This window comes from Castanea sativa, chromosome 11, assembly GCF_040712315.1.
Source record: "Castanea sativa cultivar Marrone di Chiusa Pesio chromosome 11, ASM4071231v1".
NCBI lineage: Eukaryota > Viridiplantae > Streptophyta > Magnoliopsida > Fagales > Fagaceae > Castanea > Castanea sativa.
In genome coordinates, this window is record NC_134023.1 from 64608676 (window position 1) to 64635648 (window position 26973).

The window sequence follows — 26973 nt, forward strand, 5'->3', positions numbered from 1 at the left end:
CATACAGATGATGATCAGCTATTACTAGCCTCACCTTTTCATGACTTGAGTATTATTATGTTATGATGTGGTTGCAAATAAACCCGCGTTCCTTAGGTTACTAGAAACTGCCATATAAACACCATATGCAACACTGGCTGATAATACAGGCACATCCTCTGCTTCACCAGCGAAGGATTTATCAATAGCCTTTCGTGCATTGATCAACAAATTTGTTATCCCTGTACCAACCTGAAAAATGCTGCTATTAGTCGTATGACATCAAATAGATAGTGATATCATGAGCCCTAAACCAAAAAAAAAAAAATGATAGTTAATGATAAATTACTACTATCCCAAACGCTTAAGCATTTACTGTTAATAAATGGAGCCCAGCATGTGAGAATTTATATTTTTAAATGGGAAGTATAGTGGAGATAGGGTTTGAACTCTAAATTACTTACTTTGATACCGTAATAAATTATCACTTATCTCCAAATCTTAAGTTATTAGAGAAAGGAGAATAAAATTATTTAACCATTATTCTAACAAATAGAACTTTGACATGCAGCCTTTATTTTCTACCACATAAAAGCAATCTTATAAATAACATAACACAACACACTGCATTTTGGACACCTCATTACATAAAACATATCAAAGCCTGTTTATCAACTGTCATCAAATCCAAAACCCTATAAAAACAATTTGCACACAATTACTTAACTACATTTCTTGAAATAGCCTTGGTGCACTATGTTTCCAGTTCTCAAACCAGGTGTATCTAATTGTGAATTAGTATCTGAAGTTATATACTTCTATTATGTTTTCCACAAAGAATATACAAAATAAAGATAGGATAAATAAAATGTGCTTTAGGAATTAGGAAGCACCCATGCTAGGACTTCTCTAATTCATAAAGTATGGTTATTGTAGATGGCAACAAACTATGGAAATTCCCTTTTGATGGACAACTGACATAGGACAATCACACTATTACAATGGAACAATTAAAAAAAAAAAACCCTAGAAGTCAGCACCGGGCTGCTTGGAGTCAGCACTAAGCAAATTGGAGTCGGCACTAGTGTGAAAGAAACACAATAATTTTATAATTCTCAAAAAACTGTCTTACAATAATCAAAAAAATTGCTTAAATAGCTAACTATAAAATGCATAAAGAAACCCTAATTATTAAATGCTCGGGCTTGCTTAATCTCAAGCTCAATAACTAATAGGCTCCATCCATAAGTTCATAGGTTGGGCCGTCTTCTTTTTGCTCTTCCTCCCATACATGCGTATAATTGGGGGCTTGTATCTTGTGTCCGCATCAACTCTCTCTGGGTGAGAAGAACTCGACCCCGTTGAGTGGAAATCTAAAGAGCTCTAATAGTACTCCAGCAAGTTAGGATCCAATCGTTGTAGCTCATCTCGAGTAATCCATGTGCAATCAGAATTTGGTCTCTCTCACCACCGAACTAGGAAACGGTGAACTCCTCCATCCCTAGTAGAAACAATCTGCTCATCTAAAATAGCATCAATAGATTCTTTATGTGCATAGGGCAGATTTAAAGGTAAAAGGGTAGGAATAGGGGCATCAATAGGATCAAGCAAAGGCTCATCAAAAGGGGTATCAAGAATAGCTGTAGGGCTTTTATAAGTAACTAGATCCTCAATATTAAAGGAGGAGCTAATACCATAATCATGAGGAAGGTCAATGATATATGCATTTGGGCCCGTTCGTTTCAATACCTTAAATGGACCGGCACTACGAGCCTGCAATTTCTTAACGATCCCAGAGGGAAACCGTTTAGGTCGAATCCGAATCATGACATAATCCCCTACTTGAAACTCTGCATGATGCCGATGAGTGTTAGCATGAATTTTATATTGAGAATTATTTACCTAAATTTTTTTGTGAATCTCATTGTGCAAATCATGAATATGTCGTGCAAATGCCTTGGCAGATTCAGAAATCCAAACATATGGGGACATGGGCAAAAGATCTAAGGGCTTCCTAGGTGTATATCCATGCATAACTTCAAAAGGACTAGCGCCTATAAACCTATTGACAGAGCAATTATATGCAAGTTGGGCTATAGGAAGAATTGAGTGCCAATTCGGATTGGCTTCACCCACTAGACACCGAAGGAGATTGCCTAGACTACAATTAACCACCTCAATTTGACTATCAGTTTGAGGATGAAAAGCTGTGAAAAATTTCAATATGGTGCCTACTAAATGCCACAAGGTCTTCCAAAAATAACTCATGAAGCAAACATCCCTATCAGACACTATGGTTTTGAGAAGACCATAAAGTTTGAGAATCTCATCAAAGTAGAGCTTTGCAATCTTAGAAGCATTAGAGGTTTTAGAACACAGTAGGAAATGAGCCGTCTTAGAGAAGCGATCAACAACTACTAAAATAGAATCATGCTTCCTAAAGGTGCAGGGTAAACCTAACACAAAGTCCATACTTACACCCTACCATGGGCGATCTGGCACAGGTAGAGGCATGTACAGGCCAATGTTTTGTTTGCGATGTTTGGTTAGTTGACATGTACGACATTAACCAACTATCTTGGCAACGGCCCCTTAAGACCAGGCCAATAGAATTGACGTCCACTTCCTTAATTGTTTTTTCTTAGCCAAAATAACCTGCAAGGCCTCCCGCATGTATCTCCCAAACTAGGAAATCTCTCACCGAAGACCAAGGGATACATAACTTGTTGGCCTTGAACAAGTAACCATCTTGAAGGGTATAATCATCCAGGATTGGCCGTGAGGCATTACTTAGGCTAGTGTAGAGCTCCCCAAAATCTAGGCATGACTCATAGTCATCCTTGAGTCATTCAAACTCAGTGACCTTGACACTTATGACTGATAGCAAAGACACCCTTTAACTTAGTGCATCAGCAGCCTTATTCTCAACTCCCGCCCTATGTTTCACCACAAAGTAGTAGCGTTGCAGAAATTCAACCCAACTTCCATGCCTAAAATTCAGCTTCTTTTGGGAATAGAGATAGCACAAGGCTTCATGATCAGAGTAGATAATAAATTCTCAAGACAACAAGTAATGACGCCAATGCCAAAGAGCTCAAATAATGACATAAAATTCTTTGTCATATGTGGAGTACTTTTGCTTAGCACCATTCAACTTCTCACTAAAATAAGCAATTGGGTGGTGCTCTTGACTAAGTACTCCCCTTATACCAATACCCGAGGCATCATATTCCACTTCAAAAGGCTTGGTAAAATCAGGGAGACGCATGACAGGTGCCTCAATCATCTTTTGTTTTACCTCATTGAAAGCCTTAGTAGCAGCCTTTGTCTAAATAAACTCCCCTTGTTTCATGCAATCAGTGATGGTGGACATAATGGTACTAAACCTTTTGATGAAGCGGCCATAAAAGGAAGCAAGCCCATGAAAGTTTCGAATTTCATGGATATTTTTGGGCTCTGGCAAATCCACAATCTCTTGAACCTTTTGGGGTCAGCAGAAACTCCCTTCGAGGAGACTATGAAACCTATGAAGACGACTTTATCAGTAAAGAAATAGCACTTCTTGAGGTTACCATATAAACTCTCCTTCCTAAAGGTAGTACAAACTTGAGTTAGGTGGTCTAAGTATTGCTCCCTAGACTTACTATAGATGAGGATGTCCTCAAAGTACACAACCAAGAATTTCCCCATAAAAGGCTTGAGCACTTGAGTCATCACTTTCATAAAGGTACTAGGAGCATTGGACAATCCAAAAGGCATAACCTTCCACTCATATAAACCATCTTTCGTCTTGAAGGCAGTTTTCCACTCATCACCAGGACGAACCCTAATTTGGTAATAGCCATTTTTCAAGTCTATCTTGGAGAAGATTGTTGCCCCAGCCATCATATCCAACATGTCATCCAACCGAGGGATAGGAAAATGATATTTCACAGTGATCTTGTTGATGACACGACTATCAACACACATCCTCCAAGTTCCATCTTCCTTTGCAGTTAAGAGTGTAGGGACTGCACAAGGACTCATGCTTTCATGAACAAAACCCTTCCTAAGTAGTTCTTCTACCTGCCTTTGCAACTCAGCATGTTCTGCAGGACTCATCCTATAGTGAGGCAAGTTAGGTAGGGTCACTCCGGGCACAAAGTCTCTGGCTTGTTGTATGTCACGCATGGGCGGTAAATGATTCCTCAGGGAACACATCCTTAAATTCTTGGAGCACTGACTTCACGTCCTCAGGTTGCTCCTCACGGGTCTCTCCATGAAGTTCCCTGGAAACTAAGACTGGATTCTTGAACTGCTACCCTTTCAAATGCCTTTGGGCTTATGATGTTCAGGCCTTTCGCCTTTGGTGCTTTTGTCTTCTTGCTCACGTCGATTGGCTTGGGTTTCAAAGGATTAAGCACAATCTTCTTACCTTCAAACATAAATGAGCAAGAATTGGATCGCCCATGAAGGATGACATCCAAATCATAAAGCCAAGGTCTACCTAAGATAATATGCCCTACATCTATGTGAATTACGACACACTATATTTCAACCTTGTAGGTGAGAAATTGAAGTGGGACAACTCATCTTTCTTTTATGGCTATGGAGGAAGTATCCACCCAAGAAACTTTATATGGGTTAGGGTGTGGGATTAATTTGAAGCCTAGGTGGGAAAAAATGTTAGAGGACACTGCATGAATGCAACTCCTATAATCTATAATAACCTTGCAAGTTTTGTCACCACACTTAGTGTAAGTTTGGAAGATGGCACTCCTTTGCTAATCATCAGTGTCTCTCTGTTCTGCCAAAGCACACCTTACCACATTCACTCTAGGGGCACCAAAGACAACCTTGGAATCATCAACCTAGAGAGAAATGGCTTTAATGCACGCGAGATAGCTAGGTTTTCATCAACATCTACCTCAACATCTTGGACTTCGTCAACATTTGGATCATACACTAGCTCCTCAACATCTTCTACCTTTTCATCATCCTCTTAAATGACAAGGGTCCTAGAGGGACATCTAGCTACGATATGTCCAACCCCATTGCATTTGAAGCATTGAAGGCAAGAACCTAATCTTGAGGGCTCATTGATCGCACATTTTCCCTGGTCCTCTTTTTCTATTGGGATGCTATTGGGGTTGACCTTAGGGGGTAAGGCAAGTCTAGATTTGCTACCAAAAGGTTGACGGTTGGTAGGAACACTCCGGAGCTCAGAACGTCACCTAAAGATGGATTTGGATGCTAATTCACAATTCCTAGCAAGGTCATATGCTTTTCCTAAGGTAGTGACTCATCGGGTGATAATCTCGCCTAATAGGTTAGCATTTAAACCCTTCTTGAACCTATTGAGTGTGACAACCTCTTCCTTAACTATCTGAATTCACCTCTTGAATTCCTCGAATTTCTCTATGTATTTAGTCACAGGAGTAGTGCCTTGTTTTAGGCGATCCCATTCCTCAAGGAGGGAGCTCCTATAAGTTGGAGGAAGATAATTCCTCGAGAGTGCATCCTTCATCTCAAGTCAATCAATAATGGGGGGCTCACGTCGTCGCTTAAGGGTTCCTCAAGGTCCTCATAGAAAAGATCGGCTCTCCCAATTAACTTCATCCTGGCATACCTCACTTTCTTATTCTCAGCCCAATGGTAATAGTTAAAGAATTTCTCCATTTGAAGTAACCAATCAGTAAAAACCTATAGGTCTAGGCAGCCATCAAAGGTGGGTGCTTCTATCTTTTCCTTAGATATCCTATCATCATAATCCCTAAGGTCATTGTGATTATAGTGATCATGTTCAAAGTTTGGAGCCCTATTAAAGTAACCGTGGTTATTTTGCCTAAGCATGTTATCTCCTTCATGGTTAATGGTCTTTCTTTGAGATGCTTCAATTCGCTCTACCTTATCCAGAAAATCATGGACACTTTTTGCTAGGTCTCCTATGGTTTGCTCTAAGGAGGACCTAGGCTCGGAAGTGGATTGATGATCAGGGTTTGACATGATGCGACCACTACATAAATGCATGCAACACTATATTTATGAATGCAGTTGAGATTCCCAAAAATTCAAGTGACCAATTCTCAATGTAAAATTAAGATCAAGCAAGAGTGCATGTAGAGACTAGATCAATGAATCAAATAAATAAATTGCAATCAAGTTGTGACAGTGTTCACAATATTGAGAGATAGCCCAAATAAAAGTCAAATTCCAATAAGCTCCACAATTAATAAAGAGAATTGGAATTTCAAATAAATTGGGTATTTTTTTTTTTGGAATTTTAAAATGGGTATTAAAAGAAAGCACAAATACTAAATAGCTAACTTGAGCACAAAATGGGTAGGCCAGTGGAGTATGGTGGAATATGCACATAAAAAATATAAAGATAATATTTTTTAATGAGACAAAATTGAATCCACCAAAAAGAGAGTAAAAATTGTACCCTTGTCAGTGGCCAATGTATTGCACTTGATAGTCATGGACTTGGCTCCTCAATTGAGTGGGTCTAATTAGACAAAATGATCTGTGGATGAACAATTTAAAGGCCCAATGCAATGGGTTGCCACAGCAAGCACTACTTTCTCTTTTTTTTTTTTTTTTTTGCAAAATAATAAAATATACTGCTGACTTAAGAAACTACAGGCAAAAAGAAGTGCAACGAAAGGCCTTAAAAGGAACTTAAACTACAGACTAAAAAGAAAACTACAAAAACTAAAAAAGACAACATAATCTCTAAACTGAAAAAAGATAGCTCGGCAATGGACGTGCGGATCAACAACTGTGGCAACGCAAAGATGGGGAAGATAGCGGCGGCTCGAATCGTGGAGGAGTGGCAGTTGCTATCTTGGGTCTTGGCATCGAAGTGGGTCGGCGTCCTAAGCGGCTGCGGTTGTGGGTGATAATGGGTTCGACGGCTGGTGGCTGTTGGGTTTTGGGGCAGTGGGTGTTGATCTTGTGGGTTTCGGCGGCTAGTGGTTGATTGGTCACCTTCTCTCTTTTTTTTCTCCTTTTTTTTGTGGTTTGTGGGTTGTGGGTTCTGTGATCAGAGGCGGGCACGGATGGTGGTCACCGACTTGGGAGGCGTCGTTGGCTTTTCTGTTGGCTTGGGTGTGAAAAAATCATGTGGGGCTTGGGGGTATATACGGATTACAGGGGCTAGTTTGGGCTTGTTCAAGATTTCATAGGGCAAAAACTTGACAGGTACTGTCATATTTGGTTGGCTTGCTCTTTTGATGGTTTTGCTTTCAAGTGGTTGTTTACGGTTGTGTTGTATGGACCGGAAGTCTGGTCTGATACCAAAATTGATGTAAGACAACCACACTATTTCAATGGAACAACTAAATAGAAAAATAAACCCTAGGAGTCAGCACCTATGAGCTGCTTGGAGTCAGTACCAAGCAAACTGGAGTTGGCATTAGTGTGAAAGAAACACAATAATTTTATAATTCTAAAAAAACTATCTTACAATAATTAGAAAAAGTGCTTAAATAGCTAACAATAAAATGCATAAAAAAAAAACCCTAATTATTAAATGCTCGGGTTTACTTAATCTCAAGCCCAATAACTAACAGGCTCCATTCATAAGGTCACAGGCTGGGTCATCTTCTTTTTGCTCTTCCTCCCATACATGTGTATAATTGGGGGGTTTGTATCTTGTATCCGCACCAACATCAGAGCACAAAAGTGGTTAGAACAAATTGAAAATATATTACAACTAAATAGAAAGAAAATTACATACAAGGCATTTCAAAAAACGTGTGGTTTTCTCTTACCAAAGATGCACCAGTCCCAACTACAAATAGTTTGGCTCCATTACGCTGCAAAAGAGATTGATATACCATAAATTTCTGATTCATTGTAAACTACAGTTAAAATCCTTATAGTTATCCAATACATACCACTATTGCACCTATTCTCTGCAAAAATGAATAAGATGTTCCAGCCAAAGCCACCTGCATGGAGGATTTTAGAAGAAAATAATTGATTACATTACAAAAGGTTCATATAATGTTGAAGTTGAGGATCAAAACAACAGCCCGAAACACACAACAGTTAAGAAATTATAACACAAACAATTACCTGAAACACATTGTCAGGAGAGCCATAGAAAAACTTAGCAATTGATCCGGCACTGACTGCAAGAGGTGGGCGGAGGGAAACAGTAGGAGCAGGAAGCCAGACAAGCATAATATCTGCTATGATGGCCATCACCTAAGATGAAAACTATATCAGAAAGATGCAAATTCCATTCATTGTTGACTTGAATTAAAAAGCCAAGTAGCACTTCAAATTTGAGACATAAAATCTTGTGGAGTGTCACAGTAGCTTCAGATAACCAAGAAAGCATACCACATCAGCAAGAACGACATCTAGCTCCTTGGTAAATTATTAATGTACACGTAATAAAATCGAAATAAAATAAATATATTTGAGTTTAAACTTTTACATCTAAACTAATTATATTTTTATATTCCTCCACCCTAACCCCCTAGGCTCTAATATATTTCCCTTTTGAGTTTAGATTTTTATATCTAAAATAAAAATATTTTCTAATATATTCTCGACCCTAACCCCCTGGGCACTAACACTTTTCCCTTTAGGATTTGTTTGGTTGAGAGGATGGAAAGATGATGAAAAAGTAGGAAGAATAAAAAAAAGGTAAGTGGAAATAAAAAATCTTGAGTTTTATATCATGTGTGTTTTTGTAGATGACATGAAAAGGTGGAATGATTGAACAAAATATATATAAATTTCTTATATTTTGTTGAGAAGAAATTATAAAGAGGATAGAAAATTTTGTTTCTAGGAAGTTATTATTATGCCATACCGTATAAGAAATTTTATTTTTATGCATCAAGTACAAAAAAGGGAAGATGGTGATCACTGCTCAATGTGTGTAAAGCGATTAAGTTTTAGTGAGAGAGTTAGAGTATAGGTGTCCAAATCCAAAGAGTGAGGTGCGAATAAGTGTACTATATAAGAACTTAAGATTGATTTGATTGAGAGATTGGGAAGATAAAAAAACATAGAAAGGATACAAAGGTGGTAGAATAAAATATTCTCAATTTTCAGTCTTTTTTTTTTTTTTTTTTTAAGAAACTTAATTTTCAACCATATGTGTTTAGTAAAAAGGACGGAAAATTTAAGGATTGAATATATATATATATATATATATATATATATATATATATTTGAAAGGATTGAAAAGATAGTTTCTGTGAAATTAATATATAAGAAATTATTGTCTCCATTCTTACATAAGAAAAAATAATGTTAGTAGCTAAAGTAGTAGTGATGACCACATCACATTTTTTATTCTCTATCCATTTTTATATAAGAAACAAAATGTGATTAGCTCAATTAGTTACAAACTTACAAAACCCACTTATAAAAACTAGCCTCATCACACGCGCTTTGCGCGTGCGATAAGTCTTTTTTTTTTTGTTAGTGGTCCAATTTTGTAGAAAAAAAAACTGTGTTTTTTTTATTTTATATATATAATTTTTTTATTTTGAAAATTTAATTTATAAGTGAATAAATCAATTTGAAAATTAATAGAAGAGTGGTTCTATTTTTTAGGCAATGTTTTAGTGGGAGTTAGAGTTGCATTTTTACCGGATTGTCTTTTAGTTTTGTCTCTATTAAACATAGGAGTGTAAGAGCATTTTTGAACTAAAAAATGAGGAATCTAAATAGGGGAAGCCCCTTAAATAATAGTATAGATAAAGATATTTCATTTATGATTTTTTGGTGGTCTCTGCCTAATTAACATCAAAGGCCTTTCTCATAAATATGCACACTCTTAGTCCTAGAATCAAAGATATATCATTATGACAATTACATATGAAATGCTGACCCTAAACTTCACAATTGGAAAGCTATATGATGACAAGAAACAATTATTGTCTCACCTGTTATCTTCAGTATATTCTAATGAGTATATGACAAGCTTGTAGAAACAAAAGAAATAAGAACTAAATCATTTAAGAGTTGCGGTCTCAAGCCATTTCATGACATCTACCAATGTCACTTGGCCATCCAAACTTGAGACATTTTTATTAGTGAAACTAAAAAATTGCAGTTGAAAAGAAGAGTATCACAGATAAGGCTTTTGATCCACAAGCAATGTTCATGAATATTGAAGGTACCTGAATTCTGAAGGGTTTCTTGGACATTTTGAGAAACATACACCTCCCAGATAGAACAGAATAAACCTATGTAATTGTTGTTTTGATATCAATCATAGTTGCAATATGCCTTTGTTAGTCTTCTAAAGTGTTAAGTGTACCCATTAATCAATCAATTGTTTGCAGGAAACAAAAGCAAGAGAAGACAGTCTTGGATACTAATTTTAAAAATTTAGCCATCTCATAAATGAAATATCGAAAAGACTTACAAAACTTTTGTCAAATGAAAGCCATTTGGTACTTACAGCTTGTTATCTTTCTTTTCTGCTTTCTTATAGTTTTTTGGTCTCTTTAATATTTTGTGACACAATTGTATTTCTTCTGTTGCCTTCAATATTCATTTACACTAGCCATAAACCTGCGCGTTGCGCATAATAATTATTTTTATGGTAGTTTTATTAAATTTTTTTACAATTTAGACTAATTTAATAAAGAGTAATGTATTATGTAATTATATTTTTATTAACTATAAGAATAATCATAAATGTAATATAGGAACAATCATAAATCATAAATTCAATAATTTTTCTAATACTAAAATGAAAAAAATACAAATTTTCTTAGAAATTCAAAAGGCAAGTTAACAAAAAAATTTATTTTTTAATAAAATTTACTTATAACATTTTTTGAATCATTAAAAAGAATATAAAATTTGGAAATTATTCTTTCAGTTTTAAACAAACTTTCTCAAACTTTTTGCCTACAATCCAAAACATTGAAAAAGTAACTAAAAAAAATTAATAAAACTTAGCTATGATTAATTGGACCAATTAGGAAAACAATTTGTTATTTATAATCTACTAAGGTTATTTTCTTTGTAAAAATTGTAATTTTGGTCATCCAAAACATATTATCAAATAAACAATTATTAGCAAAATCTAAGAATTAAATTTCTATATATGCATTGTTAAAAAATAATAATAATAATAATTAAAGTAAAATTGTGAAAGATAAAATTTGTCTCTCGTCCAATAATTATTGTTTAGCCAACCTTTGCTTTTCTCTAAATAAATGGCATTATAGAGTACTTCTAATACAATTATTAAGAGTACTTTGTCCACCACAAAGGATTAAAAAATAAACAAAATAATTAAAGTCTCATAGTTTAACATCTAAATTGAGCACTATGAAAATCATGCTATCAAATTACAATAACTACCAAATTAAATTATCCAAATCATGCTATGTAGTAAGATAATATTATATTTTTATATTTAATCATTTACAATGCAATAGGATAACATTTAACAATCAAAGAGAGAGAGAAAAAAACACAACAATTAAAAAAAAACTAAATCGCATTAACCTAAAGTAGATTAAAGAAGATAAAAAATTATCAGCCTAAAGCGAAGATGAAAGAAAAATAAAAAATAAAAAATTGCCCAAAAATTGAGTGTGCGTGTGTGTGAGAGAGAGAGAGAGAGAGAGAGAAAACCTTTTTTTTTGTAAGGGAAAACTATGCATAAAATAAAATAGATAATGATAAATTTATAGTATGCGGGTGTGAATAAGAAGAGACAAAAAAAGAGGAAGATGAAGAGAAAAATGAAGAATGATATTAATGTAGAGGGTAGAGGGTAGAGGGTAGTGGGAAGATGAGAAGGTGAATGAAGGAGAAAGGTTGGAGAAGTAGTAGGGAGATGAAAAGGTATGGTAGGGAGAAAGGTTGGAGAAGTATAAACATGAAATAAAAAAATATTAAAATAATTATAAGCAAATGGAAAGAAAAAAATAATGACTTGGATGCTGATGTGACTTAACGTAAGTGCAGCAACATTAAATGCTACGCTTTAGCTTTTAGTAATATATAGATATAGATTAAGAGTACTTTCTCCACCACAAAGGATTAAAAAATAAACAAAAATGACTAAAGTCTCATAGTTTAACATCTAAATTGAGCACTATAAAAATCATGCTATCAAATTACAATAGCTATCAAATTAAATTATCCAAATCATGCTATGTAGTAAGATAATATTATATTTTTATATTTAATCCTTTATAACGCAAAATGATAACATTTAACAATCAAAGAGAGAGAAAAAAAAATCACAACAATTAAAAAAAACTGAATCACATTAACCTAAAGTAGATTAAAGAATATAAAAAATTATTAACCTAAAGCGAAGATGTAAGAAAAATACAAAATAAAAATCCACCCAAAAAATTGAGTCTGTGTGTGTGTGAGAGAGAGAGAGAGAGAGAGAGAGAGAGAACCTTCTTTTTTTTGTAAGAGAAACCTATGCATAGAATGAAATAGTGACAAATTTATAGTATGAGGGTGTGAATAAGAAAAGACAAAAATAGAAGAAGATGAAAAGAAAGATGAAGAATGATATTAATGTAGAGGGTAGTGGAAAGATGAGAAGGTGGGGGGAGGAGTAAGGTTGGAGAGAAAGTGGGGAGGAGATGAAAAGGTATGAGAGGGAGAAAGGTTGGAGAAGTATAAATATGAAATAAAAAATATGTTAAAATAATTATAAGCAAATGGAAAGAAAAAAAATAATGACATGGATGCTGACGTGGCTCAACTTGAGCATAGCAACATTAAACGCTACGCTTCAGCTATTAGTAATATATAGATATAGATTTGGGGTGCAAGTATGAGGAAAATATAAATAAATGGAATACCTAAGTAAGCAAGAAGAATCTTGTCAACAAAGAATCATTAAAGCTAAAGAAGAGCTTGCCGCTGCCGAAGTAGAACTTGAAAATCTGCTTCCATATGAACCTCCAAAAGATGAACTTGTAAGTAACTTTTCTAGCCAATTATTGATTTTTTTCATGCAGTGTGGCTTATTATATGTGAGTTTATTTACCACTTTCATTATGTGGAATTAATTTTTGTGGTTAACTATCTTGAAGTATCTTGAAAAAGTTACAGTTTCTCTTATTTTGCTATCATCAAATGTATTGGTGTACCTATCCAAAAAAAAAAAATCAATTGCATTGGTGCAAGTATAATCTACTAAATTTTTCTGTTTTAGTTTTCCTATAAGTAAATTGGAAAGCAATGATAAGTAAATTGGGCGTGTTTTCTGTAGATGATAATTAACCTGATCACTTTTATTAAAGTCAGTAATTACTATTTGGTTGCTATTCTTTTGATTTGGTTGATACCTTCACTGTTATTATTGAGTAACTTTCTACACCAGGACAATTTAAAGGCTCAAATCCTAGAGCTAGAAGTTTCGGCTAATAATAAGAGGAATCAAAAGCCAGAGAAGGAATGGCTATTAGCTCAAAAGAAAATGAGCCTCAGGAATATTCTAGACAGGTAAGTTTGAATGAGATTTAAATGTTTCATATGCTTTTTACCTTTATAATATCCTTCTGATAATTTTTACAGGTTGAAGGATATGGAGAATAAACACAGCAAATGTCTTCAGGCACTAATGAAATCTGGAACTGAGAAGATATTTGAGGCCTATCATTGGTTGCAAGAACATCACAATGAGTTCAATAAAGAACAAAGAAGTGTATGGTCCTGTTTTGCTTGAGTTATGTATTTCATAGTTCAGATTGTAGCTTTATGAATTAATTTTTCTAAAATTATGAATCAAGACTTCATTCAGAAAGGCTGCTTCAAATAATTTATCCAAAAACAAAAGAATGGATTGAGGACTAATGCCTTCCACGTCAATAGACAAAAATAAGGTCAAAAGCTCAGTTGTTCATCATATTGATGAAAAATGTAAGTGTGGCATCATATCTCTAAAACAAACAAACAAATAATTAATACTTACACATTATAGCAATTAATATACAAAAAAAACAGCATTATTCAATAAAACGAATAATAAGAGACCGAGAAACAAAGGCAAAGGCAGGTCTTTTACGCACATTCACTAGCCTCAGTTATTTAAACCAACGTAAAATAGACCAATGCTATATGTTCCAAAGTGGGGTAGAGAAGTAAGAGTATGATTCGCCTTGGTAATGTTGATTAATATTTCCATCTTCCACGCTAAATACACCAATGTCGAACAATCCACCATTTAAGGTTGAAGAAAAACCTTTCTTATAGTCATCTGTAAAATAGACACAATTAGCTTTGCATCCATTGAAGCTTGATGGAGACGAAGACATTGATGAACTGTCACCCACAAACAATGCTTGATCACCCAAGTTGTCAACCGTCACCCGCTTGTATTTATATTTGCTTCTCACTTTTGTAGAACATTTTAATGTATATATCTATATATTATATATTACTAAAAGCTAAAGCGTAGCGTTTAATGCTGTTGTACTCACGTTGAGCCACATTATTCACATCATTATTTTTTTCTTTCCATTTTCTTATAATTATTTTAATATTTTTTATTTCATATTTATATTTCTCCAACATTTCTCCTTCTCATACATTTTCATCTCCCTACTACTTCTCCAACTTTTCTCTTTCCCTCACCTTCTCATCTTCCCACTACCCTCTACATTAACATCATTCTTCATCTTTCCCTTCATCTTCCTCTATTTTTGTGTCTTCTTATTCACACCCTCTTACTATAAATTTGTCACTGTCTATTTCATTCTATGCATAGTTTTCTCTTACAAAAAAAAAAGAAAAAGAAAAAGGTTCTCTCTCTTTCTCTCTCTCTCTCTCTCTCTCTCTCAATTTTTGGGTGGATTTTTATTTTTTATTTTTCTTGCATCTTCGCTTTAGATTGATAATTTTTTATATTCTTTAATCTACTTTAGGTTAATGCGATTCAATTTTTTTTTTTTAATTGTTGTGTTTTTTTTCTTTCTCTTTGATTGTTAAATGTTATCCTATTGCGTTAAAAATGATTAAATATAAAAATATAATATTATCTTACTATATAGCATGATTTGGATAATTTAATTTGACAGTTATTGTAATTTGATAGCATGATTTTTATAGTGCTTAATTTAGATATTAAACTATGAGACTTTAATCATTTTTGTTTATTTTTTTAATCTTTTGTGGTGGACGAAGTACTCTTAATAATTGTATTAGAAATACTCTATAATGACATTTATTTAGAGAAAAGTAAAGGTTGGCTAAACAATAATTATTGGATGAGAGACAAATTTTATCTTTCGCAATTTTACTTTAATTATTAATATTAATATTATTATTATTATTTTATAACAATGCATATATAGAAATTTAATTCTTAGATTTTGCTAATAATTTTTTATTTGATAATATGTTTTGGATGGCCGAAATTACAATTTTTACAAAGAAATAACCTTAGTAGATTATAAGTAACAAATTGTTTTCCTAAGTGGTCTAATTAATCGTAGCTAAGTTTTATTAATTTTTTTAGTTACTTTTCTCAATGTTTTAGATTGTAGGTAGAAAAAATAAGTTTGAGAAAGTTTATTTAAAACTAAAAGAATAATTTCCAAATTTTATATTCTTTTTAATGATTCACAAAATGTTATAAATAAATTTTATTAAAAAATAAATATTTTCGTTAACTTGCCTTTTGAATTTTTGAGAAAAATTGTATTTTTTTTCAGTTTAGTATTAGAAAAATTATTGAATTTATGATTTATGATTGTTCCTATGTTACATTTATGATTATTCTTATAATAAATAAAAATATAATTACAAAATACATTACTCTTTATTAAATTAGTTTAAATTGCATAAAAAAAATTTAATAAAACTACCATAAAAATAATTATCATGCGCAACTCGCAGGTTCGCGGCTAGTTTTAGAATTGTGAACCCAATTGTCAAATAGGTATTACCATTGATTTGTTCATCTTCATGAATGTTCTCATCCTGATTATCATCTTCATTGATGAATTCCTCATCCATGAAATCAAAACCTCCTCGAAAGCGTGAAACAACCAAAAGATTTTTCAATGATTCAACAATATAATTTTGGATATAATCCTTAGTTTCTAATTGTCATGGCGCAACACATTCAGTGAATGCAATACCATCGTCAATGTGACAAACAAAAACTTCATCCTTACCGTTTACAGCAAAAAAGTTTCTTGTGGAATGCAATGTCATAAAAGTATGGATCACTTGTTATATCAATCCAAGCATCACCTGCCAATGTGTTATTACTACTATAGATAACCATGATTATGCAAATCATTATCATATTCATTAGTTGCTAAATTCTACAGATTCCTAGACAAAACACACTTCTCAACTAAGATATCTTCGTAACGACGTAATCTATAGGGCCAAGTTCATAATTGAGACCAGCTTCATCCCAAAAACGAGGTTGAGGCGGAAGACTTGGTAGGAGACAATGGATGAAAGATATTGATTTGGAGATCGATGCCTATACTGAACAACCATCTGAAAGATGTTCCAAAGCATTTTTTTCCCAACAAGCTCAAGCAACTTGAAGTTGTAAACTTTATTATCAAAACAATATATATATATATATATATATATATATATATATATATATATATATATATATATATATGTATGTATGTATGTATGTATGTATGAAAGATATTGATTTGGAGATCGATGCCTATACTGAACAACCATCTGAAAGATGTTCCAAAGCATTTTTTTTCCCCAACAAGCTCAAGCAACTTGAAGTTGTAAACTTTATTATCAAAACAATATATATGAGATGGGTTTAAGTTACACCTAGTGTAACTCTAAGCAATGTTACACCACTCAATATATATATATATATATATATATATATATCGAGATGGGTTCAAAGCAATGTTACACCACTCAATATTTTTTAATTGGATTCATATATTGACAAATCCACCATTAGATTACATTATCTTTGTATATTCTTTATGTTTGCAAAATTTCAAGGTGATCAAAAATTAATAGTCAGTCATCAATCAATTGTTAAAATTCCAATTTTTGTAATTTAAAATAATGCATAAAAGATGAGTTTATGGATCAAATGGTAAATAGTATCCGATTGATATGAAAATTGGCATGCATGTTAAGAACAAATAAAACATGTAATTTAACGGTTGGATTTTTAAAATATTAATTCAATAACAAGTTATTGAGTGGTGTAACATTACTTAGAGTTACATCAGGTGTAATTGGAACCCAACTCATATATATCATATACTATATAATAAAAGTTAGGTTTAAAAGCTATGGTTGTGTCACGTGGCTTCACCAAATTGTATAAATTTTGTTAGATTTTTAAAAATATATGTAATTTTTTTTTGTTCTTATCTTCTTCTTCTATAATTTCTAAGTTGATAAAAAATTCAATTTGAATACAATCCAAATTCTTCATCTAATCCTTTTATTATTCATTTATCTATAATTTCTAAGTGATTTGTTTAATTAGTAATAGAGATCTACTTCATTTATGATTTATGAGTTCTAGCATTCCAGGGGATTAGAATTTTGGTTTCACACTAATTGTTTATATCAACATTAATTAAAAAAAAAATCATAGTACACGTATACAACTACTAATATCAACCTTTAATTCTATTTTTTATTTTTTTAAAACACCTCATGGATAGACACAAAATTATAATTGTTCTTATTGATTTTTTCTATACATCTCTATCAATTTTTAGATAAATACAAAAACTTAGTTGTTGTTATCTTTAGTTTAAGTTACATATGATTCTTAGGGTCTATTTGAATATAGCTGAAAACTAAAAATACTGTAATAAAATAATTTTTAAATGTGTGAATAGTGCCGTGTGATCTATTTTTAATGAAAAAGTTGCTAAAAAGTGAGGTTTGTGGGTCCTTTGAACAATGCACGGGACCCACTGGTCTGTAGGAAAGTCAAAAATCACGGCTAAAAAAAAAGGCGTGAAACGCCAAAAACGCAGAAGCAGGGTATACCTAAACGCACACTTAATTAAACTGTGTATCGCACGGGCATAATAGTAAGAGACACCGAGAGTGAGCGGGAGACACCTAGCAAGAGATACTGAGAGAAACATTGAAACAATGAGAGAGAATGGGCAAACCCAAACGAAGGTGTTGTGATCCATTTCCACATCGGAGAGACTTCAACCCCTGCCACCATTGCGTACTATTTTTCCATAGCGTCACATCAAGGGGTGGTCAAAATCAACGCATCCACAAGTTGGACTCAGTGAACTACAACGTCTGGGGCTCAACCTTCCTACTTGAGCAACACAAGGATAACTTTCACACCGGCAAAGACGACACATTTTATTTTTTTTAAACACCTCATGGATAGACACAAAATTATAATTGTTCTTATTGATTTTTTCTATACATCTCTATCAATCTTTAGATAAATACAAAAACTTAGTTGTTGTTATCTTTTGTTTAAGTTACATATAATTCTTAATTAAACCGTGCATCGCACGGGCATAATAGTAAGAGGCACTGAGAGCGAGCAGGAGACACCTAGCGAGTGATACTGAGAGAAACACCGAAACAACAAGAGAGAATGGGCAAACCCAAACGAAGGAGTCGCGATCCATTTCCACATCGGAGAGACTTCAACCACTGCCACCGTTGCCAACTATTTTTCCATAGCATCACATCAATGGGTGGTCAAAATCAACGCATCCACAAGTTGGACTCAGTGGACTACGACGTCTGCGGCTCAACCTTCCTACTTGAGCAGCACAAGGATAACGTTCACACCGGCAAAGACGGCACCGGGAGACAGTGCATTGCTTGCAGCACATAAGCCCAGGGCACCTAGGAGGTAATGGAGGTATTTCCAATGAATAAACACTTTGTCATGACTTGCAAGTGGCACCAAACTTGGAAGATCAGCCCACTTAGACATCTTATTATGGATATGATGTTTATGCGGTAATAGAGTGAAAAAATAATAATAATAATGAACGAACAAAATCACTTATACGTCTTAATAAGTATATGGTGTTTATACTGTAAGAGACTAAAAACAGTAATGGAAAACAAAATTTAAGAATTATCAAATTAAAATTTTATGATGCTATCACAAAAAAATAAAAAGAAATATTGATTATAAAGAATATTATTATTAGTGACAACATGTAACATACTACTAATTAATAAATCATACAAGAACTCAAGTTGTAAAGAGAATTTCTACTTTTAAAACCTTCATGACCTATGCAAGGTCATTCACATCAAAGGAGCTAAAATTTTAGTTTTTAGCACCTTAAAAACCTACTTTATCTATTTTACCACCTCATTTTACAAAACATCTAATTTCAATGGTTTTATTTTAGCATTTAACACATCAAAATAATATAAATAACACAATAAAATAATATAAGAGTTGCTACAATGAGAGTGAAAGTGAGAGTCTAGGGAGAAAGAGGCTGAGAGAATTAAAAATCATTAAAAATACATATATAAGCTCTGATTTATTAGAGTTGACTGTAGCTGAAAGTGAAAAAATTTTAGATATAGGACTTTTGATATGGCATGGTTTTTTAAGTTGCTAAAATAGTTTTTGAATGGTTTTGACAACTGCTTAATAGCATTGGTTTTGCTTACATATATTCACCCTTTACCCTATCTCCCAATGCTCTGTTAAGGGCCTGATTAGATGGAAGAATTCAAGAAGCTATGCATGTTTCATGTTTGTAAGATCAATAAAACACTTAACATTGAAATGATCCAAGACAAAATAAATAAATAAATAAAAGTAAAGCAATTTGAGAATATTTGCAAAAGTAAAGTACCCACTAACCAAAATCAACAAAAAGAAACAGAAAAGTAGCTTGTTGATGAAAGAAACAGAAACTTACAAGGACTTTGTTGGGTTTTGGAGGCAAAGCTTGGGACTGCGAGAGAGACACTGAGAAAGATAGTCTCTTTGCTAAGTACCTATTGACTCTATCTGCCCATGAAAGAGAGTGTAGACCAATATCCATACTTAGGGTCTATTTGGATACCGCTTATTGCTGAAAATTGAAAACACTGTAGCAAAATAATTTTTAAATGTGTGAATAGTGTCGTGGGACCCAATTTTAAAGAAAAAATTGTATAAATTAATGACTTGCAGGTCTTATGAACAATGCACGGGACCCCAAAAAAAGGCCAGACGCAGCATCAAAAGAATTTTAGCAACATCCAAATGCTCACTTAGTGTGCGTTTGGAACGCACATTTTCCGTGTGTTCCAACGTTTTGCCGAAAAATGGTGGTCGCGTGCACTGTTCACGAGACCCGTAATTACTTTTTTAAGCAAAAACAACTCTAAAACTGGGTCCTATGACACTATTTACACATTTAAAAATTATTTTAGTACAGTATTTTCAGTTTTCAATTGTCAACAATAAGCGGTATCCAAACAGCGCCTTATTAAGGAGTAGGACATGGGTCAAATGCTTTGGGCCTACTCCAACTTCATTCACTAAAGGGACGGCCCAGCCTTCATTCATTTTTTTTTTTTTATTCTAATTAAATACTAGCTTCATCCAAATTCTTTTGTTAACATACTCTTTAAATAGGATTAGTCTATAACTCAGACCTGATGCATATGCACAATTACACACATACCTTATGTTAATTTTTTGTGGCAAAATCGTATTTTACCCCTAGCTATTTTGGTGATTGGCAAATATATAAATCTTATTAAACTAGCACATAAACCTTGAATTGAAATTATTAGAAAATTGTAGCATAAATAAAAATAAAATAAAATAAAAACCTTTGAACTACACACATTGAATAAGGCTACAGTGTTAATATATATATATATATATATAACATTACGAATTATATCATGAATGCGTTACCCAAAACATTAACATGGTGTTTAATTGGTTAAAAATCTAATGTTTAAGAGTTAATTATTTACTTTAAAAAATTCAAGGACTATAAATCTATAATTGAAATGTAAAACGTTCAAAAGGGTATATTAATACGTCAAACAATAGTAATTCTAAACTATAAAAATAGAAAATAACAAAATTTAAAGAAGTATTTGAAAAAAAAAAAAAAAAAAAAAAACTAACAAAAAAATTTCCCCTTCAACTTTGAGGATATCTAAAGGTCACCAACTGTAACATGTGTTTACATCTCTCAATATATTTGCCATCATTTCTATCCAATTAGCTCAACTGATAAAGTCTCTGATGGTTGAATAAGAGATCTGAGGTTTAATTCCCGACTACATCGAAAACTAATTGTTGTATTGATTTGATGATAAAGAACATCATCAGGAGCAAACGCTATAAGTTGAAACTCTCTCAAAAAAAAATTTGAAAAAGTACAAATATTAGATATTTGTAATTCTTCCCTTACCTATCTAGTGGCCAAAATGGCCAAGTACCACTGTTGGCTAAAATATATAGTGTTTTACCACTGTTTGAGAAATATTCAGCAATTTACCACATTTTTAGAACTTGAGTTTGTGAAACTCGACAAAACTCAGAGCTCTTCAAACTCGAGCACTTCAAAGATTTGAACGGGCCTTTAATGTCAACAAAGCCTGGATATCAAGCATAGGGAAAAGTGAGGACCTAGTGTTGTAGGGGAGTGAGCATAAAAGTCTAACTTTGTCATGTGAGTGTAAAAGTCTACCTACTTAGTCTTTTACCCCGTGTTCGGTGTTCCCTCTAAAGTAGTCAAGTAGGCTATGGTGTTTTTCTGGTTTGGTAAAGTGTACAATGTACAGTGTATTATACTCACTTAGGGGCTGTTTGGTTTTTTATTTTTCATCATTTATCACTCCTCACTCAATTTTCGTCACTCATCACTCATTACTTAAAATACTCCAATTTCCTAAACCCCACCCGTTTGGCACATGTTTTCAGTTTCTCATCACTCAATTTTTTCTACTTTTTGTGAGACCCATACCTATAACTTGGTCAGAGCCTTCTATTAGACTACCCGCTGAACCCTCATTCCCCACCAATTTTCTTCACTTCTTATTTCCCCTTCACCCCTGTTTCATAAGCAAAAGTGGTGTACCTTTGGTAAATTAATTTTTTTTGTCAATAAAAGTGTCTTTGTTCACGTGTTCTAGTCAACATTTAAAGTAGTAAGAGACAACATATTTATCTAGGAGCGTTTTGTATTTTCCTATAGAAACGTTTATGTCAAATTTTTAAAGAACTGGGAGCTCGAGTTTCACATTTTTTTTATGGAGCTCGAGTTTCATGTTAAACTCAGATTTTACAAACTCAAATTTCATAAATGTAGTAGATTACTGAATATTTCTTAAACAAAGATAAAACACTACATATTTTAGCCAATAGTGGTATTTAGCCATTTTGGCCCCTTTCTAGCTCATCCTTCTATTTAGTTGGGATGAACCCAAAAAAAGAAAAAGAAAAGGAAAAAAAAAAGAAAAAGAAATGCATTTGTTGAAAATCTATCAAATTAGTCGAGTTGTCTTAGTTTGAAAGCTAAATTCCCTACATGGTAGTAACCGCGTCCTTAAAAATGCGCCTAAAACTAAAGATACTTGATTAACATATGAAAGTACAAATCTAATAAATTTTACACATTTGAAAGCATGGTTGTTTGATCATTAACCATTATAATCAAATAACAGAGAAAGCATAAAAGCATAGTTCTTTGAATCCAAATGAAATAAAAGAAATATATTGAACCGAAAGAGAGAGCATGATGAGTCAAAAGCCCCCAAGCCTTATTAATAAGATCTTATTGCGTTCAATGAATTGGACACAATATAGATTAGGTCAAAGTTTATATGAATTTCCTTATTCTATTTTCAATAGATCAAAGTAAAATTCATTGGTGTCGAACATATTATTTCAGTTATTATCTGATCATATTCAATGGTGCATGGTAACATAGAAACTCAAAAACATAAGTAGTTCGAGTGGATATGAATGAAACACACACAACAATAATGTTTAATTTCATGTCATTTTCCATCTTCTTACTCAGAGTCTCAGACTAATCAAACAGGAGAAAATTCATTTTCTTCTTTCCATCATCTTCTTACTTTACGTGTAATGTCATAATTGTGGGCTACTCAAGACTTTTCATATATCAAAGTGTTATACTTTTCTATTCATAAAGCTGCCGAAGCTATATTGTAGTTTCTGGTTTTTGTTTCTTTAATAAAGTCATTTTATATTAGTAAAAATAAAAAAAAGATTCTATTTGCCAAAAAAAGACTTTTTGCAAAAATAAAAGTATTCTCTGCTCATTAAAGTGTGTGTTTGGCTCCAAATTAAAAAGTCAGATTATTTTACTATTTAGCTTATTTTTGCTACTATTTATAGGTCTCATTGCACTTTTTGGTACTATTCATAAGTTCCACTATACTATTTCAGCTAATTTTTATTTTTATTTCCAGTACTTTTAGCAAAAAAATTTCAATTTCAGCAAAATAAGCGAATCTCAAACAGACTATGTATGTTTGAAGCTTCTTACTCCTTCCTCTACCTTGTCTTTCAACGGCTTCAATTATTGGACCAATGATATTACAAATGGTTTGGAAAAACAATTTACCACTTAATTTAATTTTTTTTAGCATTAAATTAAATATTTTGTAACCTTGCAACATTTAAAATAACCTTCCTATTTTGAAGATTACGTTGTTTTACCACATATGCATATCCAAATTGATAGTAAAAAATTACAGAGGAAATGCTGCAAGGTCAGCGGCAAATTGTAACTATCTCAAAGAAAGAAAGAAAAAAACAAAACAAAAGCAAAAGCAAATTTATTTAGCACATAAAATTAAGAATATTAAAAAAATGTGCACTTAATTTAGCTGCAATAATTAAATGATTGTGACTTCAAATTTTGGATTTACTAGTATTATGCCCGTGCGTTGCACGGTTTTAGTTATGAACTTTTAGTATAAATTTATTGAGAATAATAAATTAATAATCTCTTGAATCTAAATTATATAAATTGCATATAAATTATTGTTCTTAAAAGTATCAAGCAATTACACAACATATTTATATGAAAAAATTCATAAATTTAATAATTAAAAACCTAAGGAAACTTAACCAAAGGTATTTCATTTGCCAAAAAAATAAACATAATTATCTTCTAACTTATCGGTTGTCTTATAATGACATTTTTGTGGCGCACACATATAATATTACTAAAAACAAAAATAAAAATGAGAAATAGTAACATAAAAATTGTACTTGTGGGGAGTAAGAGGACCCAAGTGGGCATATGGGCCTTTGGACTATAGCATGGAGGGCCGACCTGCTCCAGAGTTAAGAATTTGTTAACTCTGCGAATTGGCCCATACGCCGAGATTCCGAGAATACAACCGAGGGCGAGCTTTTCCTCGGATAGATCCAAGGGAACTCAGAGCTTCATTATGAAGGTCAAGGCACAACTCTGGAAAGACTAATGGTTAAAGGGGGAAACCCTAAATCTTCGAGGTACACCGGTGTTAGAAAAATACCAAAAGAAAATGTTGTCACCATCACATTAAAGACTCTGCACCTACCTCACTGGCCGCATTAATGGGAAAGTGACCCCTGAACAGTAGAATTGAAACTTCTGGTCACTATTCAAAGGTACAAAGAAAAGAAATATCTAGGGGGGAGGGGGTTGGAGCAACACGTGGATAAAGCATCAGAAAAAGAAGTATTTAAGGGGGATGAACGCCAGAGAAAGGGGGCGGTCGGTAACAAAGAAAGAAATTAAGAATTGTAACTTCTAAGAGAGAAAGAGAAATAATACAGAAGTAGTCCTCGGCTTACGTCCGAGGAGGTTTATTTGCAATTATCATTTGTTATTTACAAGTGTTTGTAACTTTTAGCCTGTTATCAAGTTCTCAGTACCTCTAACCTAGATTGGAAGCCCACACTCTACAAATTTTATTGTTTAAGGCTCATTGGGCTTGAGCCCGTGATTGTATTTGGGTCCAGGTGCAATTGTGCACTTACAGTACTATTCAAGAAAATTAATTTAATCTAATGATGCACATATAAGCATAACTCAAATACAACCTAGAAATAAAAAAGATGAAACCCTTGTTGTAGGAGGAAATACAAAATTTGATCATTCCTAAAATAATTAATAGATAAAGTCTATGAGGAAAAAAAAAAGAGTACAACTAATTCATAAATGCAAAACCAAACAAAAGAAAAAGAAAAAAAAAAACTAAACATATTTTTTTAGCATAAAAAGGAAGAATAATCCAACCTTTACCCTCACACAAACGGTAGATCAAAGTAATAGATGTACTATCAAAAAATTACATAAAGAGTAATAGATGTAAATTTTTCTTAAAAAGTCATAATATATGCTTATGAAAAATGATCTTATGAGTCAATTTAATGAATTCCACGGTATGTATGGATTCCACATGACATTTCACATGTTAAGAGAGAAATCTCATGAGATGCCAAGATGCCTTCTTGACTTAGATATCCATCTTCCACATAATCCTACAAAACAAAGTTCAAAGAGAGGCCTACACATTTTTAGCTTTTCAGGAAAAGTAGCTATTAGTCTTTCATCAATCCCTAATGAATATATCAAAGTTTTTTTTTTCTTTGTTTTTCTATACCTTTAAGTTTAACTCAAATAATAATTGATGCGGACAAATCATGAAGGTGAAATATTTATAGATAATATATTTCACGCTTTTAATGACCCATAAGAAAAACCATAAATTAAAAAAACACAAACAAAAAAATAACAAAGAAGTGAAACGTACCTATAATAATATGGATGGTGACTTTGATAAAGCATTTCACTACAAACAAAACCAACTTAAATAATAACTAATGACAAATCATAAATGTGAAAATATTTATATAGGCTTATATAATGAATTTCATGGATTTAAAATTGACTTTATGACTCATAAACAAAACCATAGAAAACAAAAATAATGAGAATAAACATACCTGTAATAGAGTGGATGGTGGCTTTGATAAAACATTCTACTACAAACAAAACAAACTCAAATAATAATTGATGTTAGACAAATCATAAAGGTAAAATATTTATAGAGGTTCATGTAATTGATTTCGTGGATTTATAATTGCATTTATGACTCATAAGTGAAACATAAAAACAAAAACAAAAATAGAAACATACGTGTAATAGTGTGGTAAAGCATTCTACTGCAAACAAAAAAAGAGATACAAACTTTTTTTTTTTTTTTGAGAAACAGAGAGATACAAACTTATTATTAATAATGGGGAGAGAAAAAATCAATTAGAACAATAAATAGTGTTTCTATCTCCAAAAAATTTAATAAAAAAAGAAAGAAAGAAAGAACGAAGCCATATATGAAGAAGTTGTACATATGAATATATAAGGATACACTAAAAAAACTGTATATATAGAGAATTTTCAATTGTGAAGATGTTAGATTTCTAATCAATTTAGGAATTATTAAATATATAGAATTATTAGGAATAAGATATGTATTAAAAAAATATCACAATTAATGTTTTAAAAAAAAAAGAACAAAACATAAAACTCATCACATAGGATGCATGTTTATCCAAAAAACCTGGAAGTTAGGACATGGGAGAGTTCAATTAGACATAGAATTTCAAATTATATTGAAGTTAAATTATAAGAGAAATTATTAGATGGTTTGGAATTAAAGAAACACCAATTCTATGTGAAATTCTAATCAATAGCGTGTATTTTTTTCTAAAATTATTTTTAATCTATAATTTTTAATTTCAAATAAAATACTAATGGTTACATGATCCTAATCTAAGTAAATTAGTTATCTGATCTATGTTTCCATGGTTTTTTTTTTCTTTTTTTTTTTCCGTGTCTTATCATTTTAAATCTAAAAAAAGATCTCCCTTAAAAAAATAAATCTAAAAAAAAAAAAACCTTTTTTTTAGTGTAGTAATTAAAAAATAAGAAGAATTAGATTACACTATGTCTCTACGTATCTGCAATTTAAGATGCATTAGACTTTTATATATATATATATATAAATGTTTTCTTTTTATGTGTAGTGATGTAA

General features: G+C 32.5%; 1 long non-coding RNA gene and 1 pseudogene across 1 annotated transcript; both read right to left on the reverse strand.

Moving 5' to 3' along the window:
* Positions 1–93: 93 nt before the first annotated feature.
* LOC142617301 (uncharacterized) lies at positions 94–7916 on the reverse strand. The gene is made up of 3 exons (XR_012840950.1): positions 7860–7916; positions 7734–7778; positions 94–231 (listed from the first exon to the last, which is right to left on the reverse strand). It is a non-coding gene; the product is annotated as an uncharacterized LOC142617301 (long non-coding RNA).
* A 6120-nt stretch (positions 7917–14036) lies between these two features.
* Positions 14037–18868, reverse strand: LOC142616955 (uncharacterized; annotated as a pseudogene).
* Between the last annotated feature and the right edge of the window lie 8105 nt (positions 18869–26973).